This window comes from Felis catus, chromosome F1 (genome assembly GCF_018350175.1).
Source record: "Felis catus isolate Fca126 chromosome F1, F.catus_Fca126_mat1.0, whole genome shotgun sequence".
NCBI lineage: Eukaryota > Metazoa > Chordata > Mammalia > Carnivora > Felidae > Felis > Felis catus.
Genome location: NC_058384.1, coordinates 15,640,101 through 15,658,452, shown reverse-complemented (window position 1 = coordinate 15,658,452; position 18,352 = coordinate 15,640,101).

Sequence of the window (18,352 nt, the reverse complement as noted above, 5' to 3'; positions counted from 1 at the left end):
CCCGAAGGGCTGAGTTGAGGGCACAAGGGACGGTGCCGGTCAGGATCCCTCTTTGGCTGCCACGGCCACACATGTTGTTCCTCCCGCGGTCGAGGAGGCCTCCGGAATCCTCTCGGGAGCTGCAGCCGGGCCTGGGAAACGACATGGTGAGCTTCCAGGTTCCTTGCCGAGTCAGCCTGCACCGCTTCTGGACCCCAGGCGCGTGATGCTGTCAGACGTTGGAATTGGGTCCCCATGAGGGGAGAGCCTTAGCTAGGGTTAGGGTTCGGTCCAGGGACGTCGCCAGGGCCGAAGCGACTCCGGTCTCGTGATCTCCCTCCAGGGCTGAAGTGAGGGCCCATGCCAGAAGGCCGCTCAAATGCAGGATTAGGGATCGAGGCAGGCTTAGGTTTCGGGGGAGGGTCCCGGTTCGGGGTAGGGTTAGGGTTAGGGTTAGGTCCCAGGAGGTTCCAGGCGCCGAACCCACAGCAGGGCAGTGGTCTCCCCGAAGGGCTGAGTTGAGGGCACAAGGGACGGTGCCGGTCAGGATCCCTCTTTGGCTGCCACGGCCACACATGTTGTTCCTCCCGCGGTCGAGGAGGCCTCCGGAATCCTCTCGGGAGCTGCAGCCGGGCCTGGGAAACGACATGGTGAGCTTCCAGGTTCCTTGCCGAGTCAGCCTGCACCGCTTCTGGACCCCAGGCGCGTGATGCTGTCAGACGTTGGAATTGGGTCCCCATGAGGGGAGAGCCTTAGCTAGGGTTAGGGTTCGGTCCAGGGACGTCGCCAGGGCCGAAGCGACTCCGGTCTCGTGATCTCCCTCCAGGGCTGAAGTGAGGGCCCATGCCAGAAGGCCGCTCAAATGCAGGATTAGGGATCGAGGCAGGCTTAGGTTTCGGGGGAGGGTCCCGGTTCGGGGTAGGGTTAGGGTTAGGGTTAGGTCCCAGGAGGTTCCAGGCGCCGAACCCACAGCAGGGCAGTGGTCTCCCCGAAGGGCTGAGTTGAGGGCACAAGGGACGGTGCCGGTCAGGATCCCTCTTTGGCTGCCACGGCCACACATGTTGTTCCTCCCGCGGTCGAGGAGGCCTCCGGAATCCTCTCGGGAGCTGCAGCCGGGCCTGGGAAACGACATGGTGAGCTTCCAGGTTCCTTGCCGAGTCAGCCTGCACCGCTTCTGGACCCCAGGCGCGTGATGCTGTCAGACGTTGGAATTGGGTCCCCATGAGGGGAGAGCCTTAGCTAGGGTTAGGGTTCGGTCCAGGGACGTCGCCAGGGCCGAAGCGACTCCGGTCTCGTGATCTCCCTCCAGGGCTGAAGTGAGGGCCCATGCCAGAAGGCCGCTCAAATGCAGGATTAGGGATCGAGGCAGGCTTAGGTTTCGGGGGAGGGTCCCGGTTCGGGGTAGGGTTAGGGTTAGGGTTAGGTCCCAGGAGGTTCCAGGCGCCGAACCCACAGCAGGGCAGTGGTCTCCCCGAAGGGCTGAGTTGAGGGCACAAGGGACGGTGCCGGTCAGGATCCCTCTTTGGCTGCCACGGCCACACATGTTGTTCCTCCCGCGGTCGAGGAGGCCTCCGGAATCCTCTCGGGAGCTGCAGCCGGGCCTGGGAAACGACATGGTGAGCTTCCAGGTTCCTTGCCGAGTCAGCCTGCACCGCTTCTGGACCCCAGGCGCGTGATGCTGTCAGACGTTGGAATTGGGTCCCCATGAGGGGAGAGCCTTAGCTAGGGTTAGGGTTCGGTCCAGGGACGTCGCCAGGGCCGAAGCGACTCCGGTCTCGTGATCTCCCTCCAGGGCTGAAGTGAGGGCCCATGCCAGAAGGCCGCTCAAATGCAGGATTAGGGATCGAGGCAGGCTTAGGTTTCGGGGGAGGGTCCCGGTTCGGGGTAGGGTTAGGGTTAGGGTTAGGTCCCAGGAGGTTCCAGGCGCCGAACCCACAGCAGGGCAGTGGTCTCCCCGAAGGGCTGAGTTGAGGGCACAAGGGACGGTGCCGGTCAGGATCCCTCTTTGGCTGCCACGGCCACACATGTTGTTCCTCCCGCGGTCGAGGAGGCCTCCGGAATCCTCTCGGGAGCTGCAGCCGGGCCTGGGAAACGACATGGTGAGCTTCCAGGTTCCTTGCCGAGTCAGCCTGCACCGCTTCTGGACCCCAGGCGCGTGATGCTGTCAGACGTTGGAATTGGGTCCCCATGAGGGGAGAGCCTTAGCTAGGGTTAGGGTTCGGTCCAGGGACGTCGCCAGGGCCGAAGCGACTCCGGTCTCGTGATCTCCCTCCAGGGCTGAAGTGAGGGCCCATGCCAGAAGGCCGCTCAAATGCAGGATTAGGGATCGAGGCAGGCTTAGGTTTCGGGGGAGGGTCCCGGTTCGGGGTAGGGTTAGGGTTAGGGTTAGGTCCCAGGAGGTTCCAGGCGCCGAACCCACAGCAGGGCAGTGGTCTCCCCGAAGGGCTGAGTTGAGGGCACAAGGGACGGTGCCGGTCAGGATCCCTCTTTGGCTGCCACGGCCACACATGTTGTTCCTCCCGCGGTCGAGGAGGCCTCCGGAATCCTCTCGGGAGCTGCAGCCGGGCCTGGGAAACGACATGGTGAGCTTCCAGGTTCCTTGCCGAGTCAGCCTGCACCGCTTCTGGACCCCAGGCGCGTGATGCTGTCAGACGTTGGAATTGGGTCCCCATGAGGGGAGAGCCTTAGCTAGGGTTAGGGTTCGGTCCAGGGACGTCGCCAGGGCCGAAGCGACTCCGGTCTCGTGATCTCCCTCCAGGGCTGAAGTGAGGGCCCATGCCAGAAGGCCGCTCAAATGCAGGATTAGGGATCGAGGCAGGCTTAGGTTTCGGGGGAGGGTCCCGGTTCGGGGTAGGGTTAGGGTTAGGGTTAGGTCCCAGGAGGTTCCAGGCGCCGAACCCACAGCAGGGCAGTGGTCTCCCCGAAGGGCTGAGTTGAGGGCACAAGGGACGGTGCCGGTCAGGATCCCTCTTTGGCTGCCACGGCCACACATGTTGTTCCTCCCGCGGTCGAGGAGGCCTCCGGAATCCTCTCGGGAGCTGCAGCCGGGCCTGGGAAACGACATGGTGAGCTTCCAGGTTCCTTGCCGAGTCAGCCTGCACCGCTTCTGGACCCCAGGCGCGTGATGCTGTCAGACGTTGGAATTGGGTCCCCATGAGGGGAGAGCCTTAGCTAGGGTTAGGGTTCGGTCCAGGGACGTCGCCAGGGCCGAAGCGACTCCGGTCTCGTGATCTCCCTCCAGGGCTGAAGTGAGGGCCCATGCCAGAAGGCCGCTCAAATGCAGGATTAGGGATCGAGGCAGGCTTAGGTTTCGGGGGAGGGTCCCGGTTCGGGGTAGGGTTAGGGTTAGGGTTAGGTCCCAGGAGGTTCCAGGCGCCGAACCCACAGCAGGGCAGTGGTCTCCCCGAAGGGCTGAGTTGAGGGCACAAGGGACGGTGCCGGTCAGGATCCCTCTTTGGCTGCCACGGCCACACATGTTGTTCCTCCCGCGGTCGAGGAGGCCTCCGGAATCCTCTCGGGAGCTGCAGCCGGGCCTGGGAAACGACATGGTGAGCTTCCAGGTTCCTTGCCGAGTCAGCCTGCACCGCTTCTGGACCCCAGGCGCGTGATGCTGTCAGACGTTGGAATTGGGTCCCCATGAGGGGAGAGCCTTAGCTAGGGTTAGGGTTCGGTCCAGGGACGTCGCCAGGGCCGAAGCGACTCCGGTCTCGTGATCTCCCTCCAGGGCTGAAGTGAGGGCCCATGCCAGAAGGCCGCTCAAATGCAGGATTAGGGATCGAGGCAGGCTTAGGTTTCGGGGGAGGGTCCCGGTTCGGGGTAGGGTTAGGGTTAGGGTTAGGTCCCAGGAGGTTCCAGGCGCCGAACCCACAGCAGGGCAGTGGTCTCCCCGAAGGGCTGAGTTGAGGGCACAAGGGACGGTGCCGGTCAGGATCCCTCTTTGGCTGCCACGGCCACACATGTTGTTCCTCCCGCGGTCGAGGAGGCCTCCGGAATCCTCTCGGGAGCTGCAGCCGGGCCTGGGAAACGACATGGTGAGCTTCCAGGTTCCTTGCCGAGTCAGCCTGCACCGCTTCTGGACCCCAGGCGCGTGATGCTGTCAGACGTTGGAATTGGGTCCCCATGAGGGGAGAGCCTTAGCTAGGGTTAGGGTTCGGTCCAGGGACGTCGCCAGGGCCGAAGCGACTCCGGTCTCGTGATCTCCCTCCAGGGCTGAAGTGAGGGCCCATGCCAGAAGGCCGCTCAAATGCAGGATTAGGGATCGAGGCAGGCTTAGGTTTCGGGGGAGGGTCCCGGTTCGGGGTAGGGTTAGGGTTAGGGTTAGGTCCCAGGAGGTTCCAGGCGCCGAACCCACAGCAGGGCAGTGGTCTCCCCGAAGGGCTGAGTTGAGGGCACAAGGGACGGTGCCGGTCAGGATCCCTCTTTGGCTGCCACGGCCACACATGTTGTTCCTCCCGCGGTCGAGGAGGCCTCCGGAATCCTCTCGGGAGCTGCAGCCGGGCCTGGGAAACGACATGGTGAGCTTCCAGGTTCCTTGCCGAGTCAGCCTGCACCGCTTCTGGACCCCAGGCGCGTGATGCTGTCAGACGTTGGAATTGGGTCCCCATGAGGGGAGAGCCTTAGCTAGGGTTAGGGTTCGGTCCAGGGACGTCGCCAGGGCCGAAGCGACTCCGGTCTCGTGATCTCCCTCCAGGGCTGAAGTGAGGGCCCATGCCAGAAGGCCGCTCAAATGCAGGATTAGGGATCGAGGCAGGCTTAGGTTTCGGGGGAGGGTCCCGGTTCGGGGTAGGGTTAGGGTTAGGGTTAGGTCCCAGGAGGTTCCAGGCGCCGAACCCACAGCAGGGCAGTGGTCTCCCCGAAGGGCTGAGTTGAGGGCACAAGGGACGGTGCCGGTCAGGATCCCTCTTTGGCTGCCACGGCCACACATGTTGTTCCTCCCGCGGTCGAGGAGGCCTCCGGAATCCTCTCGGGAGCTGCAGCCGGGCCTGGGAAACGACATGGTGAGCTTCCAGGTTCCTTGCCGAGTCAGCCTGCACCGCTTCTGGACCCCAGGCGCGTGATGCTGTCAGACGTTGGAATTGGGTCCCCATGAGGGGAGAGCCTTAGCTAGGGTTAGGGTTCGGTCCAGGGACGTCGCCAGGGCCGAAGCGACTCCGGTCTCGTGATCTCCCTCCAGGGCTGAAGTGAGGGCCCATGCCAGAAGGCCGCTCAAATGCAGGATTAGGGATCGAGGCAGGCTTAGGTTTCGGGGGAGGGTCCCGGTTCGGGGTAGGGTTAGGGTTAGGGTTAGGTCCCAGGAGGTTCCAGGCGCCGAACCCACAGCAGGGCAGTGGTCTCCCCGAAGGGCTGAGTTGAGGGCACAAGGGACGGTGCCGGTCAGGATCCCTCTTTGGCTGCCACGGCCACACATGTTGTTCCTCCCGCGGTCGAGGAGGCCTCCGGAATCCTCTCGGGAGCTGCAGCCGGGCCTGGGAAACGACATGGTGAGCTTCCAGGTTCCTTGCCGAGTCAGCCTGCACCGCTTCTGGACCCCAGGCGCGTGATGCTGTCAGACGTTGGAATTGGGTCCCCATGAGGGGAGAGCCTTAGCTAGGGTTAGGGTTCGGTCCAGGGACGTCGCCAGGGCCGAAGCGACTCCGGTCTCGTGATCTCCCTCCAGGGCTGAAGTGAGGGCCCATGCCAGAAGGCCGCTCAAATGCAGGATTAGGGATCGAGGCAGGCTTAGGTTTCGGGGGAGGGTCCCGGTTCGGGGTAGGGTTAGGGTTAGGGTTAGGTCCCAGGAGGTTCCAGGCGCCGAACCCACAGCAGGGCAGTGGTCTCCCCGAAGGGCTGAGTTGAGGGCACAAGGGACGGTGCCGGTCAGGATCCCTCTTTGGCTGCCACGGCCACACATGTTGTTCCTCCCGCGGTCGAGGAGGCCTCCGGAATCCTCTCGGGAGCTGCAGCCGGGCCTGGGAAACGACATGGTGAGCTTCCAGGTTCCTTGCCGAGTCAGCCTGCACCGCTTCTGGACCCCAGGCGCGTGATGCTGTCAGACGTTGGAATTGGGTCCCCATGAGGGGAGAGCCTTAGCTAGGGTTAGGGTTCGGTCCAGGGACGTCGCCAGGGCCGAAGCGACTCCGGTCTCGTGATCTCCCTCCAGGGCTGAAGTGAGGGCCCATGCCAGAAGGCCGCTCAAATGCAGGATTAGGGATCGAGGCAGGCTTAGGTTTCGGGGGAGGGTCCCGGTTCGGGGTAGGGTTAGGGTTAGGGTTAGGTCCCAGGAGGTTCCAGGCGCCGAACCCACAGCAGGGCAGTGGTCTCCCCGAAGGGCTGAGTTGAGGGCACAAGGGACGGTGCCGGTCAGGATCCCTCTTTGGCTGCCACGGCCACACATGTTGTTCCTCCCGCGGTCGAGGAGGCCTCCGGAATCCTCTCGGGAGCTGCAGCCGGGCCTGGGAAACGACATGGTGAGCTTCCAGGTTCCTTGCCGAGTCAGCCTGCACCGCTTCTGGACCCCAGGCGCGTGATGCTGTCAGACGTTGGAATTGGGTCCCCATGAGGGGAGAGCCTTAGCTAGGGTTAGGGTTCGGTCCAGGGACGTCGCCAGGGCCGAAGCGACTCCGGTCTCGTGATCTCCCTCCAGGGCTGAAGTGAGGGCCCATGCCAGAAGGCCGCTCAAATGCAGGATTAGGGATCGAGGCAGGCTTAGGTTTCGGGGGAGGGTCCCGGTTCGGGGTAGGGTTAGGGTTAGGGTTAGGTCCCAGGAGGTTCCAGGCGCCGAACCCACAGCAGGGCAGTGGTCTCCCCGAAGGGCTGAGTTGAGGGCACAAGGGACGGTGCCGGTCAGGATCCCTCTTTGGCTGCCACGGCCACACATGTTGTTCCTCCCGCGGTCGAGGAGGCCTCCGGAATCCTCTCGGGAGCTGCAGCCGGGCCTGGGAAACGACATGGTGAGCTTCCAGGTTCCTTGCCGAGTCAGCCTGCACCGCTTCTGGACCCCAGGCGCGTGATGCTGTCAGACGTTGGAATTGGGTCCCCATGAGGGGAGAGCCTTAGCTAGGGTTAGGGTTCGGTCCAGGGACGTCGCCAGGGCCGAAGCGACTCCGGTCTCGTGATCTCCCTCCAGGGCTGAAGTGAGGGCCCATGCCAGAAGGCCGCTCAAATGCAGGATTAGGGATCGAGGCAGGCTTAGGTTTCGGGGGAGGGTCCCGGTTCGGGGTAGGGTTAGGGTTAGGGTTAGGTCCCAGGAGGTTCCAGGCGCCGAACCCACAGCAGGGCAGTGGTCTCCCCGAAGGGCTGAGTTGAGGGCACAAGGGACGGTGCCGGTCAGGATCCCTCTTTGGCTGCCACGGCCACACATGTTGTTCCTCCCGCGGTCGAGGAGGCCTCCGGAATCCTCTCGGGAGCTGCAGCCGGGCCTGGGAAACGACATGGTGAGCTTCCAGGTTCCTTGCCGAGTCAGCCTGCACCGCTTCTGGACCCCAGGCGCGTGATGCTGTCAGACGTTGGAATTGGGTCCCCATGAGGGGAGAGCCTTAGCTAGGGTTAGGGTTCGGTCCAGGGACGTCGCCAGGGCCGAAGCGACTCCGGTCTCGTGATCTCCCTCCAGGGCTGAAGTGAGGGCCCATGCCAGAAGGCCGCTCAAATGCAGGATTAGGGATCGAGGCAGGCTTAGGTTTCGGGGGAGGGTCCCGGTTCGGGGTAGGGTTAGGGTTAGGGTTAGGTCCCAGGAGGTTCCAGGCGCCGAACCCACAGCAGGGCAGTGGTCTCCCCGAAGGGCTGAGTTGAGGGCACAAGGGACGGTGCCGGTCAGGATCCCTCTTTGGCTGCCACGGCCACACATGTTGTTCCTCCCGCGGTCGAGGAGGCCTCCGGAATCCTCTCGGGAGCTGCAGCCGGGCCTGGGAAACGACATGGTGAGCTTCCAGGTTCCTTGCCGAGTCAGCCTGCACCGCTTCTGGACCCCAGGCGCGTGATGCTGTCAGACGTTGGAATTGGGTCCCCATGAGGGGAGAGCCTTAGCTAGGGTTAGGGTTCGGTCCAGGGACGTCGCCAGGGCCGAAGCGACTCCGGTCTCGTGATCTCCCTCCAGGGCTGAAGTGAGGGCCCATGCCAGAAGGCCGCTCAAATGCAGGATTAGGGATCGAGGCAGGCTTAGGTTTCGGGGGAGGGTCCCGGTTCGGGGTAGGGTTAGGGTTAGGGTTAGGTCCCAGGAGGTTCCAGGCGCCGAACCCACAGCAGGGCAGTGGTCTCCCCGAAGGGCTGAGTTGAGGGCACAAGGGACGGTGCCGGTCAGGATCCCTCTTTGGCTGCCACGGCCACACATGTTGTTCCTCCCGCGGTCGAGGAGGCCTCCGGAATCCTCTCGGGAGCTGCAGCCGGGCCTGGGAAACGACATGGTGAGCTTCCAGGTTCCTTGCCGAGTCAGCCTGCACCGCTTCTGGACCCCAGGCGCGTGATGCTGTCAGACGTTGGAATTGGGTCCCCATGAGGGGAGAGCCTTAGCTAGGGTTAGGGTTCGGTCCAGGGACGTCGCCAGGGCCGAAGCGACTCCGGTCTCGTGATCTCCCTCCAGGGCTGAAGTGAGGGCCCATGCCAGAAGGCCGCTCAAATGCAGGATTAGGGATCGAGGCAGGCTTAGGTTTCGGGGGAGGGTCCCGGTTCGGGGTAGGGTTAGGGTTAGGGTTAGGTCCCAGGAGGTTCCAGGCGCCGAACCCACAGCAGGGCAGTGGTCTCCCCGAAGGGCTGAGTTGAGGGCACAAGGGACGGTGCCGGTCAGGATCCCTCTTTGGCTGCCACGGCCACACATGTTGTTCCTCCCGCGGTCGAGGAGGCCTCCGGAATCCTCTCGGGAGCTGCAGCCGGGCCTGGGAAACGACATGGTGAGCTTCCAGGTTCCTTGCCGAGTCAGCCTGCACCGCTTCTGGACCCCAGGCGCGTGATGCTGTCAGACGTTGGAATTGGGTCCCCATGAGGGGAGAGCCTTAGCTAGGGTTAGGGTTCGGTCCAGGGACGTCGCCAGGGCCGAAGCGACTCCGGTCTCGTGATCTCCCTCCAGGGCTGAAGTGAGGGCCCATGCCAGAAGGCCGCTCAAATGCAGGATTAGGGATCGAGGCAGGCTTAGGTTTCGGGGGAGGGTCCCGGTTCGGGGTAGGGTTAGGGTTAGGGTTAGGTCCCAGGAGGTTCCAGGCGCCGAACCCACAGCAGGGCAGTGGTCTCCCCGAAGGGCTGAGTTGAGGGCACAAGGGACGGTGCCGGTCAGGATCCCTCTTTGGCTGCCACGGCCACACATGTTGTTCCTCCCGCGGTCGAGGAGGCCTCCGGAATCCTCTCGGGAGCTGCAGCCGGGCCTGGGAAACGACATGGTGAGCTTCCAGGTTCCTTGCCGAGTCAGCCTGCACCGCTTCTGGACCCCAGGCGCGTGATGCTGTCAGACGTTGGAATTGGGTCCCCATGAGGGGAGAGCCTTAGCTAGGGTTAGGGTTCGGTCCAGGGACGTCGCCAGGGCCGAAGCGACTCCGGTCTCGTGATCTCCCTCCAGGGCTGAAGTGAGGGCCCATGCCAGAAGGCCGCTCAAATGCAGGATTAGGGATCGAGGCAGGCTTAGGTTTCGGGGGAGGGTCCCGGTTCGGGGTAGGGTTAGGGTTAGGGTTAGGTCCCAGGAGGTTCCAGGCGCCGAACCCACAGCAGGGCAGTGGTCTCCCCGAAGGGCTGAGTTGAGGGCACAAGGGACGGTGCCGGTCAGGATCCCTCTTTGGCTGCCACGGCCACACATGTTGTTCCTCCCGCGGTCGAGGAGGCCTCCGGAATCCTCTCGGGAGCTGCAGCCGGGCCTGGGAAACGACATGGTGAGCTTCCAGGTTCCTTGCCGAGTCAGCCTGCACCGCTTCTGGACCCCAGGCGCGTGATGCTGTCAGACGTTGGAATTGGGTCCCCATGAGGGGAGAGCCTTAGCTAGGGTTAGGGTTCGGTCCAGGGACGTCGCCAGGGCCGAAGCGACTCCGGTCTCGTGATCTCCCTCCAGGGCTGAAGTGAGGGCCCATGCCAGAAGGCCGCTCAAATGCAGGATTAGGGATCGAGGCAGGCTTAGGTTTCGGGGGAGGGTCCCGGTTCGGGGTAGGGTTAGGGTTAGGGTTAGGTCCCAGGAGGTTCCAGGCGCCGAACCCACAGCAGGGCAGTGGTCTCCCCGAAGGGCTGAGTTGAGGGCACAAGGGACGGTGCCGGTCAGGATCCCTCTTTGGCTGCCACGGCCACACATGTTGTTCCTCCCGCGGTCGAGGAGGCCTCCGGAATCCTCTCGGGAGCTGCAGCCGGGCCTGGGAAACGACATGGTGAGCTTCCAGGTTCCTTGCCGAGTCAGCCTGCACCGCTTCTGGACCCCAGGCGCGTGATGCTGTCAGACGTTGGAATTGGGTCCCCATGAGGGGAGAGCCTTAGCTAGGGTTAGGGTTCGGTCCAGGGACGTCGCCAGGGCCGAAGCGACTCCGGTCTCGTGATCTCCCTCCAGGGCTGAAGTGAGGGCCCATGCCAGAAGGCCGCTCAAATGCAGGATTAGGGATCGAGGCAGGCTTAGGTTTCGGGGGAGGGTCCCGGTTCGGGGTAGGGTTAGGGTTAGGGTTAGGTCCCAGGAGGTTCCAGGCGCCGAACCCACAGCAGGGCAGTGGTCTCCCCGAAGGGCTGAGTTGAGGGCACAAGGGACGGTGCCGGTCAGGATCCCTCTTTGGCTGCCACGGCCACACATGTTGTTCCTCCCGCGGTCGAGGAGGCCTCCGGAATCCTCTCGGGAGCTGCAGCCGGGCCTGGGAAACGACATGGTGAGCTTCCAGGTTCCTTGCCGAGTCAGCCTGCACCGCTTCTGGACCCCAGGCGCGTGATGCTGTCAGACGTTGGAATTGGGTCCCCATGAGGGGAGAGCCTTAGCTAGGGTTAGGGTTCGGTCCAGGGACGTCGCCAGGGCCGAAGCGACTCCGGTCTCGTGATCTCCCTCCAGGGCTGAAGTGAGGGCCCATGCCAGAAGGCCGCTCAAATGCAGGATTAGGGATCGAGGCAGGCTTAGGTTTCGGGGGAGGGTCCCGGTTCGGGGTAGGGTTAGGGTTAGGGTTAGGTCCCAGGAGGTTCCAGGCGCCGAACCCACAGCAGGGCAGTGGTCTCCCCGAAGGGCTGAGTTGAGGGCACAAGGGACGGTGCCGGTCAGGATCCCTCTTTGGCTGCCACGGCCACACATGTTGTTCCTCCCGCGGTCGAGGAGGCCTCCGGAATCCTCTCGGGAGCTGCAGCCGGGCCTGGGAAACGACATGGTGAGCTTCCAGGTTCCTTGCCGAGTCAGCCTGCACCGCTTCTGGACCCCAGGCGCGTGATGCTGTCAGACGTTGGAATTGGGTCCCCATGAGGGGAGAGCCTTAGCTAGGGTTAGGGTTCGGTCCAGGGACGTCGCCAGGGCCGAAGCGACTCCGGTCTCGTGATCTCCCTCCAGGGCTGAAGTGAGGGCCCATGCCAGAAGGCCGCTCAAATGCAGGATTAGGGATCGAGGCAGGCTTAGGTTTCGGGGGAGGGTCCCGGTTCGGGGTAGGGTTAGGGTTAGGGTTAGGTCCCAGGAGGTTCCAGGCGCCGAACCCACAGCAGGGCAGTGGTCTCCCCGAAGGGCTGAGTTGAGGGCACAAGGGACGGTGCCGGTCAGGATCCCTCTTTGGCTGCCACGGCCACACATGTTGTTCCTCCCGCGGTCGAGGAGGCCTCCGGAATCCTCTCGGGAGCTGCAGCCGGGCCTGGGAAACGACATGGTGAGCTTCCAGGTTCCTTGCCGAGTCAGCCTGCACCGCTTCTGGACCCCAGGCGCGTGATGCTGTCAGACGTTGGAATTGGGTCCCCATGAGGGGAGAGCCTTAGCTAGGGTTAGGGTTCGGTCCAGGGACGTCGCCAGGGCCGAAGCGACTCCGGTCTCGTGATCTCCCTCCAGGGCTGAAGTGAGGGCCCATGCCAGAAGGCCGCTCAAATGCAGGATTAGGGATCGAGGCAGGCTTAGGTTTCGGGGGAGGGTCCCGGTTCGGGGTAGGGTTAGGGTTAGGGTTAGGTCCCAGGAGGTTCCAGGCGCCGAACCCACAGCAGGGCAGTGGTCTCCCCGAAGGGCTGAGTTGAGGGCACAAGGGACGGTGCCGGTCAGGATCCCTCTTTGGCTGCCACGGCCACACATGTTGTTCCTCCCGCGGTCGAGGAGGCCTCCGGAATCCTCTCGGGAGCTGCAGCCGGGCCTGGGAAACGACATGGTGAGCTTCCAGGTTCCTTGCCGAGTCAGCCTGCACCGCTTCTGGACCCCAGGCGCGTGATGCTGTCAGACGTTGGAATTGGGTCCCCATGAGGGGAGAGCCTTAGCTAGGGTTAGGGTTCGGTCCAGGGACGTCGCCAGGGCCGAAGCGACTCCGGTCTCGTGATCTCCCTCCAGGGCTGAAGTGAGGGCCCATGCCAGAAGGCCGCTCAAATGCAGGATTAGGGATCGAGGCAGGCTTAGGTTTCGGGGGAGGGTCCCGGTTCGGGGTAGGGTTAGGGTTAGGGTTAGGTCCCAGGAGGTTCCAGGCGCCGAACCCACAGCAGGGCAGTGGTCTCCCCGAAGGGCTGAGTTGAGGGCACAAGGGACGGTGCCGGTCAGGATCCCTCTTTGGCTGCCACGGCCACACATGTTGTTCCTCCCGCGGTCGAGGAGGCCTCCGGAATCCTCTCGGGAGCTGCAGCCGGGCCTGGGAAACGACATGGTGAGCTTCCAGGTTCCTTGCCGAGTCAGCCTGCACCGCTTCTGGACCCCAGGCGCGTGATGCTGTCAGACGTTGGAATTGGGTCCCCATGAGGGGAGAGCCTTAGCTAGGGTTAGGGTTCGGTCCAGGGACGTCGCCAGGGCCGAAGCGACTCCGGTCTCGTGATCTCCCTCCAGGGCTGAAGTGAGGGCCCATGCCAGAAGGCCGCTCAAATGCAGGATTAGGGATCGAGGCAGGCTTAGGTTTCGGGGGAGGGTCCCGGTTCGGGGTAGGGTTAGGGTTAGGGTTAGGTCCCAGGAGGTTCCAGGCGCCGAACCCACAGCAGGGCAGTGGTCTCCCCGAAGGGCTGAGTTGAGGGCACAAGGGACGGTGCCGGTCAGGATCCCTCTTTGGCTGCCACGGCCACACATGTTGTTCCTCCCGCGGTCGAGGAGGCCTCCGCAATCCTCTCGGGAGCTGCAGCCGGGCCTGGGAAACGACATGGTGAGCTTCCAGGTGCCTTGCCGAGTCAGCCTGCACCGCTTCTGGACCCCAGGCGCGTGATGCTGTCAGACGTTGGAATTGGGTCCCCATGAGGGGAGAGCCTTAGCTAGGGTTAGGGTTCGGGCCAGGGACGTCGCCAGGGCCGAAGCGACTCCGGTCTCGTGATCTCCCTCGAGGGCTGAAGTGAGGGCCCATGCCAGAAGGCGGCTCAAATGCAGGATTAGGGATCGAGGCAGGCTTAGGTTTCGGGGGAGGGTCCCGGTTCGGGGTAGGGTTAGGGTTAGGGTTAGGTCCCAGGAGGTTCCAGGCGCCGAACCCACAGCAGGGCAGTGGTCTCCCCGAAGGGCTGAGTTGAGGGCACAAGGGACGGTGCCGGTCAGGATCCCTCTTTGGCTGCCACGGCCACACATGTTGTTCCTCCCGCGGTCGAGGAGGCCTCCGCAATCCTCTCGGGGAGCTGCAGCCGGGCCTGGGAAACGACATGGTGAGCTTCCAGGTGCCTTGCCGAGTCAGCCTGCACCGCTTCTGGACCCCAGGCGCGTGATGCTGTCAGACGTTGGAATTGGGTCCCCATGAGGGGAGAGCCTTAGCTAGGGTTAGGGTTCGGGCCAGGGACGTCGCCAGGGCCGAAGCGACTCCGGTCTCGTGATCTCCCTCGAGGGCTGAAGTGAGGGCCCATTCAGAAGGCGGCTCAAATGCAGGATTAGGGATCGAGGCAGGCTTAGGTTTCGGGGGAGGGTCCCGGTTCGGGGTAGGGTTAGGGTTAGGGTTAGGTCCCAGGAGGTTCCAGGCGCCGAACCCACAGCAGGGCAGTGGTCTCCCCGAAGGGCTGAGTTGAGGGCACAAGGGACGGTGCCGGTCAGGATCCCTCTTTGGCTGCCACGGCCACACATGTTGTTCCTCCCGCGGTCGAGGAGGCCTCCGCAATCCTCTCGGGAGCTGCAGCCGGGCCTGGGGAAACGACATGGTGAGCTTCCAGGTGCCTTGCCGAGTCAGCCTGCACCGCTTCTGGACCCCAGGCGCGTGATGCTGTCAGACGTTGGAATTGGGTCCCCATGAGGGGAGAGCCTTAGCTAGGGTTAGGGTTCGGGGCCAGGGACGTCGCCAGGGCCGAAGCGACTCCGGTCTCGTGATCTCCCTCGAGGGCTGAAGTGAGGGCCCATGCCAGAAGGCGGCTCAAATGCAGGATTAGGGATCGAGGCAGGCTTAGGTTTCGGGGGAGGGTCCCGGTTCGGGGTTCGGGTTAGGGTTAGGGTTAGGTCCCAGGAGGTTCCAGGCGCCGAACCCACAGCAGGGCAGTGGTCTCCCCGAAGGGCTGAGTTGAGGGCACAAGGGACGGTGCCGGTCAGGATCCCTCTTTGGCTGCCACGGCCACACATGTTGTTCCTCCCGCGGTCGAGGAGGCCTCCGCCAATCCTCTCGGGAGCTGCAGCCGGGCCTGGGAAACGACATGGTGAGCTTCCAGGTGCCTTGCCGAGTCAGCCTGCACCGCTTCTGGACCCCAGGCGCGTGATGCTGTCAGACGTTGGAATTGGGTCCCCATGAGGGGAGAGCCTTAGCTAGGGTTAGGGTTCGGGCCAGGGACGTCGCCAGGGCCGAAGCGACTCCGGTCTCGTGATCTCCCTCGAGGGCTGAAGTGAGGGCCCATGCCAGAAGGCGGCTCAAATGCAGGATTAGGGATCGAGGCAGGCTTAGGTTTCGGGGGAGGGTCCCGGTTCGGGGTAGGGTTAGGGTTAGGGTTAGGTCCCAGGAGGTTCCAGGCGCCGAACCCACAGCAGGGCAGTGGTCTCCCCGAAGGGCTGAGTTGAGGGCACAAGGGACGGTGCCGGTCAGGATCCCTCTTTGGCTGCCACGGCCACACATGTTGTTCCTCCCGCGGTCGAGGAGGCCTCCGCAATCCTCTCGGGAGCTGCAGCCGGGCCTGGGAAACGACATGGTGAGCTTCCAGGTGCCTTGCCGAGTCAGCCTGCACGCTTCTGGACCCCAGGCGCGTGATGCTGTCAGACGTTGGAATTGGGTCCCCATGAGGGGAGAGCCTTAGCTAGGGTTAGGGTTCGGGCCAGGGACGTCGCCAGGGCCGAAGCGACTCCGGTCTCGTGATCTCCCTCGAGGGCTGAAGTGAGGGCCCATGCCAGAAGGCGGCTCAAATGCAGGATTAGGGATCGAGGCAGGCTTAGGTTTCGGGGGAGGGTCCCGGTTCGGGGTGGGGTTAGGGTTAGGGTTAGGTCCCAGGAGGTTCCAGGCGCCGAACCCACAGCAGGGCAGTGGTCTCCCCGAAGGGCTGAGTTGAGGGCACAAGGGACGGTGCCGGTCAGGATCCCTCTTTGGCTGCCACGGCCACACATGTTGTTCCTCCCGCGGTCGAGGAGGCCTCCGCAATCCTCTCGGGAGCTGCAGCCGGGCCTGGGAAACGACATGGTGAGCTTCCAGGTGCCTTGCCGAGTCAGCCTGCACCGCTTCTGGACCCCAGGCGCGTGATGCTGTCAGACGTTGGAATTGGGTCCCCATGAGGGGAGAGCCTTAGCTAGGGTTAGGGTTCGGGCCAGGGACGTCGCCAGGGCCGAAGCGACTCCGGTCTCGTGATCTCCCTCGAGGGCTGAAGTGAGGGCCCATGCCAGAAGGCGGCTCAAATGCAGGATTAGGGATCGAGGCAGGCTTAGGTTTCGGGGGAGGGTCCCGGTTCGGGGTAGGGTTAGGGTTAGGGTTAGGTCCCAGGAGGTTCCAGGCGCCGAACCCACAGCAGGGCAGTGGTCTCCCCGAAGGGCTGAGTTGAGGGCACAAGGGACGGTGCCGGTCAGGATCCCTCTTTGGCTGCCACGGCCACACATGTTGTTCCTCCCGCGGTCGAGGAGGCCTCCGCAATCCTCTCGGGAGCTGCAGCCGGGCCTGGGAAACGACATGGTGAGCTTCCAGGTGCCTTGCCGAGTCAGCCTGCACCGCTTCTGGACCCCAGGCGCGTGATGCTGTCAGACGTTGGAATTGGGTCCCCATGAGGGGAGAGCCTTAGCTAGGGTTAGGGTTCGGGCCAGGGACGTCGCCAGGGCCGAAGCGACTCCGGTCTCGTGATCTCCCTCGAGGGCTGAAGTGAGGGCCCATGCCAGAAGGCGGCTCAAATGCAGGATTAGGGATCGAGGCAGGCTTAGGTTTCGGGGGAGGGTCCCGGTTCGGGGTAGGGTTAGGGTTAGGGTTAGGTCCCAGGAGGTTCCAGGCGCCGAACCCACAGCAGGGCAGTGGTCTCCCCGAAGGGCTGAGTTGAGGGCACAAGGGACGGTGCCGGTCAGGATCCCTCTTTGGCTGCCACGGCCACACATGTTGTTCCTCCCGCGGTCGAGGAGGCCTCCGCAATCCTCTCGGGAGCTGCAGCCGGGCCTGGGAAACGACATGGTGAGCTTCCAGGTGCCTTGCCGAGTCAGCCTGCACCGCTTCTGGACCCCAGGCGCGTGATGCTGTCAGACGTTGGAATTGGGTCCCCATGAGGGGAGAGCCTTAGCTAGGGTTAGGGTTCGGGCCAGGGACGTCGCCAGGGCCGAAGCGACTCCGGTCTCGTGATCTCCCTCGAGGGCTGAAGTGAGGGCCCATGCCAGAAGGCGGCTCAAATGCAGGATTAGGGATCGAGGCAGGCTTAGGTTTCGGGGGAGGGTCCCGGTTCGGGGTAGGGTTAGGGTTAGGGTTAGGTCCCAGGAGGTTCCAGGCGCCGAACCCACAGCAGGGCAGTGGTCTCCCCGAAGGGCTGAGTTGAGGGCACAAGGGACGGTGCCGGTCAGGATCCCTCTTTGGCTGCCACGGCCACACATGTTGTTCCTCCCGCGGTCGAGGAGGCCTCCGCAATCCTCTCGGGAGCTGCAGCCGGGCCTGGGAAACGACATGGTGAGCTTCCAGGTGCCTTGCCGAGTCAGCCTGCACCGCTTCTGGACCCCAGGCGCGTGATGCTGTCAGACGTTGGAATTGGGTCCCCATGAGGGGAGAGCCTTAGCTAGGGTTAGGGTTCGGGCCAGGGACGTCGCCAGGGCCGAAGCGACTCGGTCTCGTGATCTCCCTCGAGGGCTGAAGTGAGGGCCCATGCCAGAAGGCGGCTCAAATGCAGGATTAGGGATCGAGGCAGGCTTAGGTTTCGGGGGAGGGTCCCGGTTCGGGGTAGGGTTAGGGTTAGGGTTAGGTCCCAGGAGGTTCCAGGCGCCGAACCCACAGCAGGGCAGTGGTCTCCCCGAAGGGCTGAGTTGAGGGCACAAGGGACGGTGCCGGTCAGGATCCCTCTTTGGCTGCCACGGCCACACATGTTGTTCCTCCCGCGGTCGAGGAGGCCTCCGCAATCCTCTCGGGAGCTGCAGCCGGGCCTGGGAAACGACATGGTGAGCTTCCAGGTGCCTTGCCGAGTCAGCCTGCACCGCTTCTGGACCCCAGGCGCGTGATGCTGTCAGACGTTGGAATTGGGTCCCCATGAGGGGAGAGCCTTAGCTAGGGTTAGGGTTCGGGCCAGGGACGTCGCCAGGGCCGAAGCGACTCCGGTCTCGTGATCTCCCTCGAGGGCTGAAGTGAGGGCCCATGCCAGAAGGCGGCTCAAATGCAGGATTAGGGATCGAGGCAGGCTTAGGTTTCGGGGGAGGGTCCCGGTTCGGGGTAGGGTTAGGGTTAGGGTTAGGTCCCAGGAGGTTCCAGGCGCCGAACCCACAGCAGGGCAGTGGTCTCCCCGAAGGGCTGAGTTGAGGGCACAAGGGACGGTGCCGGTCAGGATCCCTCTTTGGCTGCCACGGCCACACATGTTGTTCCTCCCGCGGTCGAGGAGGCCTCCGCAATCTCTCGGGAGCTGCCTCCTTTCCATTTCCCCTCCCATTATCTCAACCCTTATCCAATCCTCTACCTCCATCCCCTCAACATTCCCCCTTCTCTATCATCATACCTCCTAATTCCAATTTACCCCCATCTTTTCTCTCCAACTCACTTTAACTTTAACTTTCCCTTTCCTACTCCTTTCCTCCTCTCCACCTTACACTATCACACCCACTCTTTCATCCTATCTTTCCCCATCCTCCTTCTTCACCCCATCCTTCAACTTTCACTCTTCCTTCAACTTAAACTTTTTCTTTACCTTAACTTTTACTTTAACTTTAACTTTAACTTACCCCTTCTTAACCCTTCTCCTCCCCCCCCTCCTTTCCTATTACACC